The sequence below is a fragment of the Prionailurus bengalensis genome, chromosome C1 (assembly GCF_016509475.1).
Source record: "Prionailurus bengalensis isolate Pbe53 chromosome C1, Fcat_Pben_1.1_paternal_pri, whole genome shotgun sequence".
NCBI lineage: Eukaryota > Metazoa > Chordata > Mammalia > Carnivora > Felidae > Prionailurus > Prionailurus bengalensis.
In genome coordinates this window covers 36,903,695-36,917,974 of record NC_057345.1, presented here as the reverse complement: position 1 = coordinate 36,917,974, position 14,280 = coordinate 36,903,695, and positions in this window count along the sequence as shown.

The window sequence follows — 14,280 nt, the reverse complement described above, 5'->3', positions numbered from 1 at the left end:
CTCTCAAGTTACTCCAGGACTAGAATTTCTCAGAGGCCCTGCATCCAGGATGTTCTGTATTCCCACATGCCACATCTTCAAGCCTCATGGAACTAAGGAGCCAGGTAGTAGACGTCCTTCCTATTCTTCTCACACACACCTGGGTCATTAACTTAGAAACTCAGTCCTCCCACATTCAGGCATCACACCAGCTGGCTGACTTCTTGGAAGGTGAGCCAGGCCTGGCAAAGGAAGACCTAGATACACGGTGTGGTGGAGAGAAGGCAGTCCGGGGAGAGTCCTGCCTCTTCTCTTGGTCCAGAGCCTGCTCTTCTTCCTCAAACTCAGCTCTTCACGTACTGTCCTTCCTTCCTTCCCCCTCAGACGAGGCTCCCAAGTCAGAGTTCTACTTGTCCTCTCAGACCAGGCTCACAGGACGTGAGCTGCCTCCCCCTTCAGATTAAACTCTCAGACCAAGTTTCTTTCCCTTTCCTCAGTCAGCTCCCCAGACAGAATCTGCCTCCTCTTTCAGGCCAAGACCCCAGGCTGGGCTCCAGGGCAAGACCTCCCTCTCTACTCAGTCCACAGGACTTCCTAAACCATTGAAATCAAAGCCCCGCAGGATTAATTCTCAGGGAAGGGACTGCTGGTCCTCGCCTGGCTGAGTTGTGAGCATCTAGTTTGGGAGCCCCTAAATCCAGGCCCTTCAGTGACCAACCTAATCTTCCATCCTCGACCTTGGAACTTGAAAAAGCCAGTAAAGGAGGAGAATTCCTAAAGCGATCAGGGAGAGAATGTGCAGGGGGCTTGCTGAGCAGTGCTCTGGGGAACAAGCCTCTGAAGCAGTGGCAGCAGGACCAGACAGAGGGAGAGGTCCATCGGTGCGATTCAGTGGCCTCAGCCAGTCCCACAGGAAGTTTGAGGTAAGGGGTCAGACCTTGTACTCCTGCACTGGCCAGTCATCCTGTGCACCGCCCCTAGGGAAAGGGCGTACCTTGGGTGAGGCAGCTGAAGGCTGTTCCCCAGAGAAGAAGCTGACCATGACCCATGAGTAGCCAACAGTCAGCGGTTGCAGGAATGAGGAGGCCGGGAAGCACTGCAGTGTCCCCGGAGCGCTAGGCGACACAGACGGACCGGGCACCAGGAGTCTCTGTGGAATGGCTCAGTCCGTGAAGCTGTGGGTGTTATAAAAGTTGGGAGGGCAGCCACACAAGGCAGTTTGGATGGGCACCGCAGGATGAAAAGGTTTGGGGCCGCATGGAGGACTGGGGTAGAGGGAGGGACCAGGCAGATGTGGCTTGGGGGGACACCAGTGGACCAAAAGTTGGGAAGACAGAGGTGGTGAGAGTGTCTTCATGTTGCCCCTGCCTGGCTGGGCCAGGGCTTATTCCCGGGCAGGTCTAGGCAGCCCGGATAGAAAAGAAGGCCCCTCCTCAGCACTGTGGGCTCCTCAGTCACTAAGCAGGATTAGCCTCCTCTTCCTCAGGGGGAGGGGCTCCGCTCCTGCATCAGCTACCAGCTCTGGCCCTAATCCCCCTCGCTTTCTAATCCACCCACGACTTTCTTAGGCATTAACGTTGGGCTCTCAGCTCCCTAAGCACCACCCTGAAGATGGAAGCCGGGCTCTGAAGGGAATTAGGCCAGCCTCAGAGGATGGTTCTGCAGACAACTGGAGGGAGGCTGAGAACACCACTCCCCCCGCCACAGCAGCCTCTTCCTCTGCAGCCCACCCCTACCCCCACCCCCAGACAGGGTCCAGAGCCTCACAGGGGTCTCTTCCAGCTCACTGCTGGAGTCAGGCAAGGATGGGGGATGGAGAAGGTCTGAAGAGGAAGAGGATCCCCTAGGGTGGATGCTGAGTCCAGAGGTGGTGTCAGCAAAGGATACAAGGGTCACCCACAGCCTGGCAAAGGCAAAAAGTTGGGAGGGCTCAGGGCACTCTGTGCCATGAGAGAGACTGGAAGGGTAAACTAGGGCCAGATTGTGTAGGACCTTGAATGCCAGCTGAGGAATTTGGACTTTACCTTGGGAGTGGTAGGGAGTGGTGGTGGGAAAGTGGTGGGATTAAGAGCCATTGCTCTGGTACCTATGAAGGACTGATGGGGTGGGGGACAGAGACTGAGGGTGAGGAAGCTCTTGCTGTGATGGCAGCAACAGGCAAGGGGACCCAATGAGGACACCCACCCAAGGTCACCCAGCTTCGGCTCCCAGCACAGCTAGATGGTGCAGCACTCCATGTGGTGGCTGGGACAGGTGCCACCCCTGTCTGGTTCGGGGGCTCTGTGAGTATCTGTGGGGGAGCAGGCTGGGCGCCCCAGAGGTGAGGTGGGGCAGTGGCCTTCCGGCTGGCTGGAGGCTTCCTTCCAGGGCCTCTTAATCAACCCTTGCTCCAACTATCAGAAACAGGTTGCAGCAGCCTGGCTGCAGCACAGGACAGAAGGAGTGGCCTGGTGGGCACAACCGTCACCTGCCCCAAGACACCTCCATTTGGGGCTAAGTCATCTTCAGATGTTGTAGGGGTGGTTATGTCTTCATTAAACCAGGTATGTACTAAAATTCTCCTTACCCTACCCCTCGGGCTGGGCAGTTGTCGTTTGCCCATTTTTTTACAGATGAGAAAAATGAGGCTCAAAGGAAGTCACCTTTCCTAGACCCACACAGCTTGTGACAGCACTGAAACCAGGCAAGCAGAGAGGGGAGGACAGCCATTCACAAGCCAGGAAGGCCAAGTGGTGCAGTGGTTACAAGTGTCACTGTTGATGACTGATGGGTTGGAAGTCAAACCCACACTCTGCCTGCCTATTGCTAACTGGGCGACCGTCTGGAGTCCCAGGTTTCTCATTTTGGGTTAATAATGCCAACTCGCAGGACCCCTACAGTGAAGGTAGGGGAGGGGGAGGCCAGGTAGGAGAATATACATACAGGGTTCCAATGGGAACCCAGGTTGGGTGCCAAATGGTTGCTGTTGTTGCTGCCCAAGGCCACTGAGTAGACAGGCAAAGAGGCAGAGGCTGATTCCCAGCTCTGTTTGTTTCCTGGATGTACCTTCCCCTGGGTAGTGGCAGGCACCTGGGGTCCCTAGACTCCTTGAGGGGCATTAGGCAGTAGGGCAGGCAAGTAGGGCGCTGAGCAGGTGGTGGGATGTTAAACGGCCAGGAGGTTCATCAGGGCCGGTGTGTTAGGGCCTGCTGGCAGGCCCCTCTCATTGGGCCCTGTTAATGAGCTTCCACTGGATTATCCGCTCCCACCTCCGCTCCGTTTACTCTGTCAAATCGAGTTTGCATTTTAAATGGGAATTTGACAAGACGGGCAATTTGTCTGCTGACGAGGTTAATGGGTGTTAGCCCTGCGGACTGAGGAGGGAGAACCCATGCCCCAGCACAGCCTGGCCCCTGCCCAGATCAATGACCCTGGCCGCTGCTCCTCCCTCCACTGCAGCCACTCTGGGCCTCCCAGTGGCCAGAGGCTGTCCGTGTATGTCTGGCTCACCGCCTCCAGGCAGTCTTCCCCAAAGCTCTGGGCCCTGGGCCATCATCTACTGCTCAGGCTGGTGACATTCCCCTCTTCCTAGATTCAGACAGAGGGGGGGCCATGCCACCCCCTCTCAGACTAAGAGCCTCCCTTCTCAGACCCAGATTCTGGGGTGGGGGGCAGGGCCAGGTTTTCCACCACAGTTGGGTTCCCAAGGGCAAGGGAGTGTCTCCTCCTTCCTGCTCCCCCTCCCACCGCCCTCTCCCATTTGTGACTTGAAATAGAGCCAGGAGGGCTAGAACTGCCACTTCCTGAGTCTCAGTGCTGGGATATGGACTGGTTGGCAAGAAAAGCTTTCAAAGCCATCACCTCCAAGCTTGGGACAACATCTAGACCAAGCCCCAGTGTTGGGGCTCACAGAGGAGCTGAGAAACCCTGCTGAGACTTCTTGATGGGGCCCAAGTTGACCTCCCTCACGTGGGACCTTCCTTGAGCCACCTTCTCCAAGGCTGAGCAAGAGCCCAGGTTTCTGGAACCCCAGCCCGAGCCAAGAGCACCAGACCAGGGTGGGCTCAGGCTGTGGAAGAAGATGCCTCTGCTTCCCCTCCTCCTGGGGGCCCAGCGCCCTTCCCCGCCCTGGCTAATGTGCCACAATTACCTCCTAAGTGCCCAAACAAATGTGGCTGCTGGGGAAAGTGACACGGGCTCCAGGTGATGGATTCGTGCCATCGGGGAGCCGGGCGGAGCGGGCCCCGAGCGGGGGGGCAACACTAATATTGTATCAGCGTCGGCGCCGGCGCCACGAGCCGGTGATGAATATGTGTCACTTTACACGGCGCACACTCGGGGGCCTGGCTGCGCAGGCATGGAAAATAGAGTGTCTGGGATTAATGATATTGAAAATGATAGAGAGCAGATTGGAAATGGCTTCGCCCGCCCGACCCGCGGAGATGGAAACGTACCTCACAGCTATCTGCCTGGCCGGCCCCCACCTGCCCCCCCTTTCACCAGCCATGGAGGCCCACGCACGATAAGGACCCTGCGTCTCATTCCCACAGGCAGCTCTTTGGGATAGCACATGTGGGGGACACACCTGTGAACAGAGACACAGGACATCAAGGAAATCTCAGCTTCTGACTGACCTTTGACCTTGGTCCCAGATGAGCCTGACCCCAGTCACCCAGTGAACCTTGACCTTGGCCACAGACCAAGTCCTGACCCCAGTTCCAGCTGAGCCCTGCCTCTGGCCACAGATTGAGTCTGCTGGAGCCTGAGCCTCTCACAAGACCATGAGAGCTGGGGCAGTAGGGCAGAGGAGGTGAGGAATGAGGTGGGAATGTGTGGATCACTCAGCATAGTGCATCCCACGCTGGAGGGCAGCTCACAGCCCAGTCTGTTAACTCCACGGTGTGGACTCCTGAGTCAGTTAGCAAGTGAACAGGTGTCTTCTCCATTAATGTCATTTTTTTAATATTTTATTTTTAAATAATCTCTATCCCCAACGTGGGGCTCGAACTCATGTTCCTGAGATCGAGTCACACGTTCTACCAACTGAGCCACCCAGGCATGCTTCCACTGATGTCATTTTAGTGTTTAATTATGTTGGTTTTTGTGATTGTGTCTACTACACACATAAGTACATATTTGTAGGTATGTGTGTTTATGTGTGCATCTGTTCACAAATATACCTGTAGGGCTGTGTCTAGTGCGTGCAGGAATGTGGGTAACTGGGCTTCCCCTCTATACGTATGCCTTGATGTATTCAGACATCTATGGGGGATTCTGTGTATGCATGTGAGGGTGGCTTATCTTAGGTTACTCTGTACAGAGGTATGGGGATGTCTGTGGTGAGTGTGTGTGTGTGTGTGTGTGTGTGTGTGTGTGTGTGTCTGAGCGTCTGCGAAGGTGTGTGTTGTTTACCCACAGATGGAGGGACGCTGATGTGTGGACTGTAGTAGAGGAAAACCCCTCAATGAGGCCTGACCCTGTTTACAGGTTAAATTCCCAACATTAGGGCAAGATGCCTTTCCCTGTTGGAATGGAATCTAGTGCACTGGGATTTCAAAATTGCCAGATGGACAGCAACCCTATGGCCATCAGCTGAGCCCCAACATCCATCCCAACCCAAACCAAGATGAGGAGGATGCACCTACATCAACTCCATTCATTCATTCATTCATTCATTTGACAAATATTTCATTGGGTTCACGATATGGTGGTTACTATCTTCGATGAACAGGACAAACATGGTTCTTACTTCATGCAAGGTCCGTCAATCAGAGGAGACAGACACTAAACGAGTAAACAGAGAAGTAAGCAAACACTGACACAAGGTAAAAAGTGCCACAAAATAAATAATCAGAAGGCCACTATAGAGTTAATGGGGTGGCCCATCATTAGATGCGGTGGTCAGGGTTAGCTCCTCCGTGCAGGTGACATTCAAGCTGAGAGATGAGGAGCCAGCCCTGTGGAAAGAGGAGAACAGTGAGTGCAAAGGCTCTGGCCATATTCTAGGCCCCGTCAGGAGAGAGAAGTCAGGGCAGCAGCAGGAGGGGTTGGTGCCAGAAGGGACTGGGCCTCCTAAGCCAGCGTGAGGAGTACAGGTTTTGCTTCCAGTGGGCTGTGGAGACATGGGAGGATTGAACTAAAAGAGCAACATGGTCATCTCTGCATTTTTTTAAAAAATTGGAGGTGTTGAGAATATAAGCAGGAAACCTTTCAGGGAGGGGGCGGGGATGGTTCCGGTAGCAGCTCTGGGCCTAGGCCCACGTCCACCCAGCCCCGCCTAGATCCCCCCTCTGCCTCACTCTCCATCCTATGGGGTCCTGGACATGCTGTCTCCCCCCAGACCGCCTGAGTCTTCCCAGCCCTATTCTCATCCCAGGAACCGGTAGAGAAAACTAAGAGCTCCTCTGAAGCTAGGAGTGGAGGGGGGCGCTCCACACTGGTGGCAAGAAGCCAGGTCTAGGGGAGAGCCTCCACCCCCTCCAATTCTGCAGGGAGAGGCGCAGCTTGCCCTGAGTTGTGGGAACTCTGAACACCTCCCCTCTCCTGCCAGTGTCTCCATGGAGGGCTAGCATATAGTAAGGGGGCTCACCTCCCTGTCTGTCTGCCCCTTTGGCTGTGAGTCACCCAGGAAGGAATCCCAGATGTCTGGTTCGCCACCAGCACTAGCACACAGAGAGGCCTGTGGGAAGCTTGAAGAGGGAGCTTCACTGGGTGAAGGGCAGAGCTGGGTGACCCGACTCCACCCCCGGACTCCGGCACTACCCCCTCCTGCCCTGGCACCTGGACTTCCTGGCCGGCAGGCACCCCTTTGGCAGCGGCTTTTGTGTTTGGAGGAGGTGGGAAGAGGAGGCCGAGCCCCTGGGGGCTGCTTCTCTCTCCCTCTCTGCTTCCATCTCCTGTCTTCTGCTTGCTGCCTTCCCTCTCACTCTCTCTCAATCTCTCTTCGTCTCTCTCTGCTCCTTCCTCTCCCTCCTTCCCTGCCTCTCTCTCCCTGAGTCATTTGCGGAGCGGAGATGGCCTAGCCCATCTGGGAGCGAGCGCACGGCAGTGACGGAGGCGCAGGTAATAGCCGAGTGGAGGAGAGAGACGGGGAAATTTATGACATTGAAAATGGCTGAGAGAGAGAGAGAGAGAGAGAGAGAGAGAGTGTGGCAAGGGGAGCAGGAGAGGGTGGAGAGGGAGAGGGAGGGAGCTCCAGCGCTGGCTTGCACTCACACACACTCTCCCAGCCCTGCGCCCCCTCCCTCCAACCTTGCGGAGAGGACAGGATGTGGGGGAGTGGGCTGCCAGCTCAGAGAGAGAAAGACACACAGACAGACAGACAGACAGACAGACAGTTGGTAGGATAGAGAGGGCAAACGGGAGGAGGGGAAGAAGAGCAGGTGAGACAAGGAGACAGAGCAAGGCTGAGAACCACCGTGGGAGAGGTGAGAGTGTCTGGCTGTGGGGCCTGCTTGTGTCTGTCCTGGTGCCCCTTCAGGAGCTCTGGTCTGAGGGGAGGGGTGTCCCCTTGGAGTATGGTAGCAGGGAGTCTGGAATCTGAGCTGGAGGTTGTCTAAGGGATGATGCTCAGAAAGGGCAAGAACATGCTCTGGGTTGCACAGCGGATCTTCTTCTTCCCAGCATGGCTGTTTTCCCCAAGGTTCTGGGGTGTTGGGAGCCAGGAAGTAGACCAACTAGATCTTATAACAACCCCCAACAACTCCTCCTTCTGGACCAAAGGAGGCAGGGAAATGGCCAGAATGACCTCCTCTTGAAGTGAGAGGAGAGGGGCACCTGGGTGGCTCTGTCGGTTGAGTGCCCATCTACGGCCCAGGTCACGATCTCATGTCCATGGCTTCGAGCCTCTCATCGGGCTCTGTGCTGACAGCTCAGAGCCTGGAGCCTGCTTTGGATTCTGTGTCTCCCTCTCTCTCTGTTCCTCCCCTGCTCACAATCTGTCTCTCTCCGTCTCTCAAAAAATAAAATGAAGTCAGAGGAGAATCTGTTTCCTTGGGGACTAAACCCATAATCCCCTCTACCCTAGTCACCCCTAGGCCACCCAGAATGTTACTAAAGAGAAGAGTAATTAGACATCCTTCAGAGAACTAAACCCCCACCTGGACCCATGGCCACCTCCTACCCAGCAGACTATACTCCACACCCCTGTTCAGCCTAATTCTGCTACCTCCTGGCCCTAATTCCTCTGAGTCCCCTCCTAGTCACCATATTTTAACCCAGGGCTCTGTTCTTTGCTCAGATACCTTCCTCCTCTGGGCCTAAGTTTCCTCATCTATAAGCGGGGATAATAACATTCTCCTTGGGCCAGAGAAGCAATGCCAGGACTCAGGACTTTGGTCCACCTAAGTCTCAAGATTCTTCTCCATTGGAGAATGTGGGTCATCTTAACTCCTCAGGAGCTCTCAGCAGTTCTAGCTGACTTTGTGGGTGAAGGTGGAAGAAACAGGAGTCTCAGGTATCCCCACATACACACACACACAGCCATCTCCCAAGGAAGCTGATATATCAGGTACTCAAAGGGCAGAACCCTCCATGCTGAGGCTCCGGCAGAAGAGCTGATGCCTAGAGAAGGGGAGGCCTTACCCTAGTCATAAGCTGAGAAGGTCTGAGCCCCGGTCTACTAGCCCAGACTGTGTGCCAAGCCGCTTGTCCTGCCAGACGTGGGCAGGACAGGTACCTTAGGGCTCTTAGAAACCTTGCCCCACTCCCAGCAGCTTGACTTCAACAGGTGCCCAAGGTCACTCCCCACTCCACTGCCCTGCCCCCTTCTCCCTGCCAGCCTTCCACTGAGGCCCCATCCCCTCCCCTCTCTCTTCTCCTTCCTCCCTGCTCAGTAGCCCTCTCCACTGAAAAATGTCTTGGATTAACCCCTCCTAGCCCAGGGCATCTGAAGAGATGGGAGAGTGCAGTAGTTGAAAGCACAAGCTTTAGGGCCAGAAAGGCCCCAAATCACAGCTCTACCCCTTGGCTAGGTGACCTTGGGCTCTTCATTTAATGTCTCTGAGACTTATTTCCTCATCAGGCAAATGGAGCTGTAAAGGCCTGGCTCCAGGACTCCATGGTGTTCCATGGTGACCCATGGTAAGGATCACATGAAATCATGGATCTAAAATGCCTGGCACAGAGGAGGTGCTCGGCAAACGCCAAGGTGCTGGCATCTAGCCCTCTGGCTAGATGTGTCTTAGCTTTCTGCTGCACTTGGAAGGATGAGAGTGAGAGCTTGGGGTAGGGAGAGGAGGAAGAGTGGTGGCAGCAGCTTCAGAAGACTCTTGCTCACTTAGAGGAGACAAAGCCAGAGCTGTGTGGGAGAGACTCAGGTGAGCCCCTGAGAGGCACTTCCCTATTCTGAGAACGAGGAGGAAGCCGCATTTCAAAGGGCCCCATCCAGTCTGTTCGTGGCCCATATCCTCATCCTAGAGGTAGCTCCAAGGCAGCAGCGGCCACCGTCTGGGGAACAGTGGGGGAGGTGAAGAGTTCACTGGGCCCACAGGCTGCGCTGGCCTCGGGCCTCCCACCCAGCCCCTGTGCCCTGGCCCTGCCCATTGTGGCCGCATAAAAGGTGACGGATGGTTAATGGGGGAGATAACGGGATTCATAAGGGAAATTTATCGGTCACTCTGGTGGTATAAATATGTTTATAGCAGACCAAGGGGAAATGAAGAAGCCCCAATAAATCATTGTGAAGCCACCAGCCACTAATAGGCGAGCCGTCACGGGAACCCCAGCGTTGGTGTTTGCAGACACCCCCTCTGGCTGCCTGATAATGGCATGGTAGGGCCGCAGACTCGTTGGCCCAGCCCACGCCATGGTGGGAACAGGACCCCAGGGGCCACCTCTGCTGGACCTGAGCTCTCCTGCCCACCGTGCAGCAGCTCTTTCAGTAGATCTGGGCTCAGTCAGGCTGGAAGGGCCGAGGGAAAAGGGCAGGGGACACACTGGGCCTAGTCTGGGAGGTCCTGTAGTGCAGGGGTTAAGGAAGCTCTGGAGTCAGACCTGGCTTCAACCCACTTCCCAGTCCCAGCCCCTCTTCATGTTTCCCTGTCTGCAAAGTGATTTCACAACATGGGAAAGTGGTTGGGAGGCAGATAGGGATAATCCACTAATCATAGCACTTGGCACCTTGTAAGCCTCAATAAATAGTAGCTGTTCTCACTCTTTACTTTCCCTCTTGGGAAAGTGCTATGCACATGTGAGAACATTCTTAGAAAGTGGATAGCATTGTCCCCATTTTCTAGATTAAGGACCCTGAGGCTCAGAGAAGTTAAGGGGCTTGCCCCAGGTCACATAGCTAGAAGAGAAGGGTTTTGTTTGATACCCAAGCCCAGCCTCTTCCCTCTGTCCCAGTTTAGACCCCCATTCCTCCTTCAGAGTTCCTGGAGGGTCCCTATCCCCCACCTCCTCCAGCAGTGGCCAAAGATTCCAGGGATCTGGAAGTACAAGCCCTGGGGGCTCCAGCAGCAACTTGCTGGTGCTGGTGAGCTAGGGCTCAGCTTCCCCCACCCACCATTACCCCTACCTTTGCTACCCCTGCTCCTCCCTTGCTCACCCCCATCCCCTGCGTAGCAAGGGTTACACTCAGTTGGGTGACTTCACCCAAGCACTGAGGTGGCTTGAAGCCTTCCACATGATCTGTACAGAGTGCTTTGCACTCAGCCTTGTCCTGCAAACTCTGGGCCTTGGTCACAGCCTCAGTCCAAGCCAAGGTCCCCTCTAGACCAGTTCACTCCTCCATTCACTCATCCAACAATACTTATGTAGCTCCCTGTAGCTCCCTCCAGAGGGCCTAGGTGGGTGAGGCCCTGCCCCTGCCACACTCATTGTCTGGTGGAGGCCTGGATCTTGGAATAGAATGGGGTATGTGCTGACATTAAGGAAGGCGCAGAGGCTGCAGAGGCCAGGAGTCAAAGAGTAGGAGTCCAGTAGGCAAAGCATTTCCAGGGAGGGGAGCAGCTTGGGTGAGAGCCTGGGGGGCAGACAGGTTGGTTTCACCACCTCTCTCTCTCAACGCTGGGGCTGTCAGGCACCCCCACTTGGGGTTCTATCCTCACTTTGTCCCTGTTGCTGGCCCCTCCTCCCTCTTCTCCTGATCACACTGTCAGATTCACCTCCACACAGGACAATGCCATAGCCAGCTCCCCGTTTCCTGCCAGAACTGTGCTCCCCACTCTGTCACTCCCTGAGCCCCAGATCTTTCCCCCAGTGCTCCACCCAACAGTCCAGCCTTCCCCAGCCCTGGAGGGCTAGGGTCCCTACACAGACTGGGGGAGGGGAAACGGCCTTTGAGGTCCTGGGGCTCCCCCCGACGCTCCTCTCCCACCTCGCCAAGTTGCCTTTGCCTCCTCTGAGTCTCTGCGTGCTTCTCTAGACCTGTCTCTCCTTCCTGTCCCAGTTTCTATCTCTCCCCGTGTCTGCGGGTCTCTGGCCGTCTGTTTCTCCCAGTCTCTCTCCCCGTGGCTCTCTCCCTCCCGGTCTCGGGCTCCATCTCTCCCCGTCTATCCCTCCCGAGGCCGGGCGGGGGAAATCGCTCCGTAAATAGGCGGATGGCCCCGGGCGCTCCGGGCGCAGACACTCGTTTTTAGAGCCGGTAATTGACTCCTTTCAGTTGATAATTCATGGCTTGCATATGCGCTTTAATGCGGGCGCCCGGGGAGGCGCGGCGGGCGGGGCGGCCTGAGCGCGCGCGGCGGGCGGCGCAGCGGCCGGGGAGGGAGCCGGACTCTGTCGGCCGGGGTACGCCAGAGGAGGGGGCCTCCGCCGGGGTCTGTCCGCCCCGGCCACCCGAGACAGCGCGGATGACGGAACTGGAGTGCCATGGGTAAGGTGGAGGGGCCCGGGTCGCCCCTGGGCCGGTGAGACGACGCGGGGCTGACTGCCAGAGCCTTGGAAATGAAAAGCGGGGGAGGGGTTGGGGACACGCGGACACCCTTCCCCCGTGCAGTCACAGTGCAAACGGAGGCCCGGAAAGGGGATAGCTCTTACCCGTATCCCACAGCGCAGAAACAAGACCAGAATTCAAGGCACCCCCTTCCCAGAGTGTCCTAGTCAGGGGCCTCAGTGCCAGCCTTTGTAGACACCCCCTCCCACCAGAATTCTCCTATGTAGAAGGTAAATTCCTCCCCCTGAGTGACCCACCACCCTGTTGCTCTCAGGCTTCCCTAGGAGGAGCTGGCTCTTCCTGGTGAATTCTGGACCCTGACACCAGACCTGAGGTGGCCTCTCACCCCAGCAGGGGCTCCCGGGCTGGGGAGGGGACCCCAAGTCCTCTCCCACCCGGCCTTCACCCACTGTGGATCGGTCTCATCCTGCAGCTGTAATCATTTCCAACTCACAAAAGAAACTGAGGCTTAGAGAAGCTGGGAGGCTTGCCCAAGGCTGCAGAGGAGGCAGAGAAGAAGTTGGGCACATGTGCACCCAGATCAAGGATTCCACAGTGGGTGTAACAGGAGAGGGAAGGGGAGAAGGAAGGCAAGGTCCTGTCCCTGGACATCCCATCCGCACCAGACACAGCCTCAGCTGCTATGGCAAAAGGTGCCGAGGAAGCCAATGACCTGCCCACAGTCACACAGACCAGGCAGCTGAAAATGGTGCTGGCAGGTAGTGAGAGGCTACAGGTCAGTGCTGGAGCTGGAGCTGGAACTGGGGAGGAAGGCAGTTGACCCAATTATCAGCTCAGGAGAAACAAGAGAAAGCCCAGCCTGGAGGGAAATCTGGCCTTAGGATGGGCTTCCCATTTACTTGGCCCCTTGTCCAGGTATCTGCCACTCTCTTTCCCCAGGCTAATATCAGACAAAAGTAGAATTCTGCCCCCTCTCTCTTATAATCTACTAATGTGTAAACCAACTGGCTTATTCCTATGTCCCCCTATCTCAGTCTCCCCATCTCTAGTTTTCCCATCTGTGCAATGGAGTTTACACTGAGAAAGTCCTGCTGACAGTGGATCTGAAAGCTGAAGGCCAACTACTGTCTGAGCTGTGTGAAGCTCAATGCTGCCCCCTGGTGCCCAAACTGTTGCAGCCAGTGGGAGTGAGAGAGGAGGCAGGAGGCACTTGAGGTAGAAAACCTCTCTGCTCTTCCACCCCCATTTTCTCCCAGCCTCTTAGACCTCCCATCTATGGGGGAGAGAGAACAAAGCAGGAGCCCTGCTAGCCTTTGTCTGAGGAGAAACCATGAGGTTTCTTCTCCAGCAGAGGGCTCAGATTCTGATAGAGCCTGGAGAGAGGTAGAGGCCACAGTGAGGTCAGCAATAGCCCTGTCTCACCTGCACCTGGACATCCCAAATGGTTCCTTCTGTGATAGGTAGAGTCAGGGATTCCCTTCTAGTGTAGTTCCTTCTTTTCTTTAATTTGTTTTAAAATATTTATTTTGGGGGGGCGCCTGGGTGGCTCAGTCGGTTGAGTGCCCGACTTCGGCTCAGGTCATGATCTCACAGTTCGTGAGTTCGAGCCCCGCGTCAGGCTCTGAGCTAACAGCTCAGAGCCTGGAGCCTGCTTCGGATTCTGCGTCTCCCTCTCTCTCTGCCCCTTCCCCGCTCATGCTCTGTCTCTCTCTGTCTCTCAAAAATGAATAAACATTTAAAAAAATGTATAAAATATTTATTTTGGGGAGGGGAGCACACACGTGGGGTGCCGGGTGGGGGGGAGAGGGAGAGAGAGAATCCCAAGAAGGCTCTGCACTGCCAGTGTAAAGCCCGGTGCAGGGCTCAAATTCAGGAACTGTGAGATCACGACCTGGGCCAAAATCAAGAGTCGGATGCTTAACCAACTGAACCACCCAAGTGCCCCTGGTGTGATTCCTTCTTAGTTGAACTCGGGTCTTTTTCTGCCTGAAATTCCATCATTTGTGTTCAGAGGAGGCACTCAACAAATGTAGGATGGATTGATATAGGCAAATGGGTGGATGGATGAAATCTATTCCTCTGCATTGAGGTATTATCTTCAGAAAGTCTGTGCTATCAAGCACAGGAAGGAATGTGTCCATTAGCTTGCCTGGCTGACTGGAAGTAGGACTGTAAAGTGGAGTGAGATACAGAAAGGGTAAGTCTTAATGCAGGAGGACCTCAAGAGAGTTCAGATGAATGGAAGGTCATGGAGGGAGTTGGAGGGATCAAAGAAGACTTCCTGAAGGAGGTGGCATTTGATGCAGGGTTTGAAGGACAGAGAAGACAGTGAACGTGTTTGGGTGGTGGGAACAGGATGACAGAGGCACAGAGGCAGAAGTGTAAAACATGCTTGTGGTGGCAAGAAGGCTCCAGGTTGAGGGAAGGGAGGGAGGCTGTGCTGTGGTGGAGCCCTGGCAGAAGAGGCTGTGGAGGATCTTGGGAGC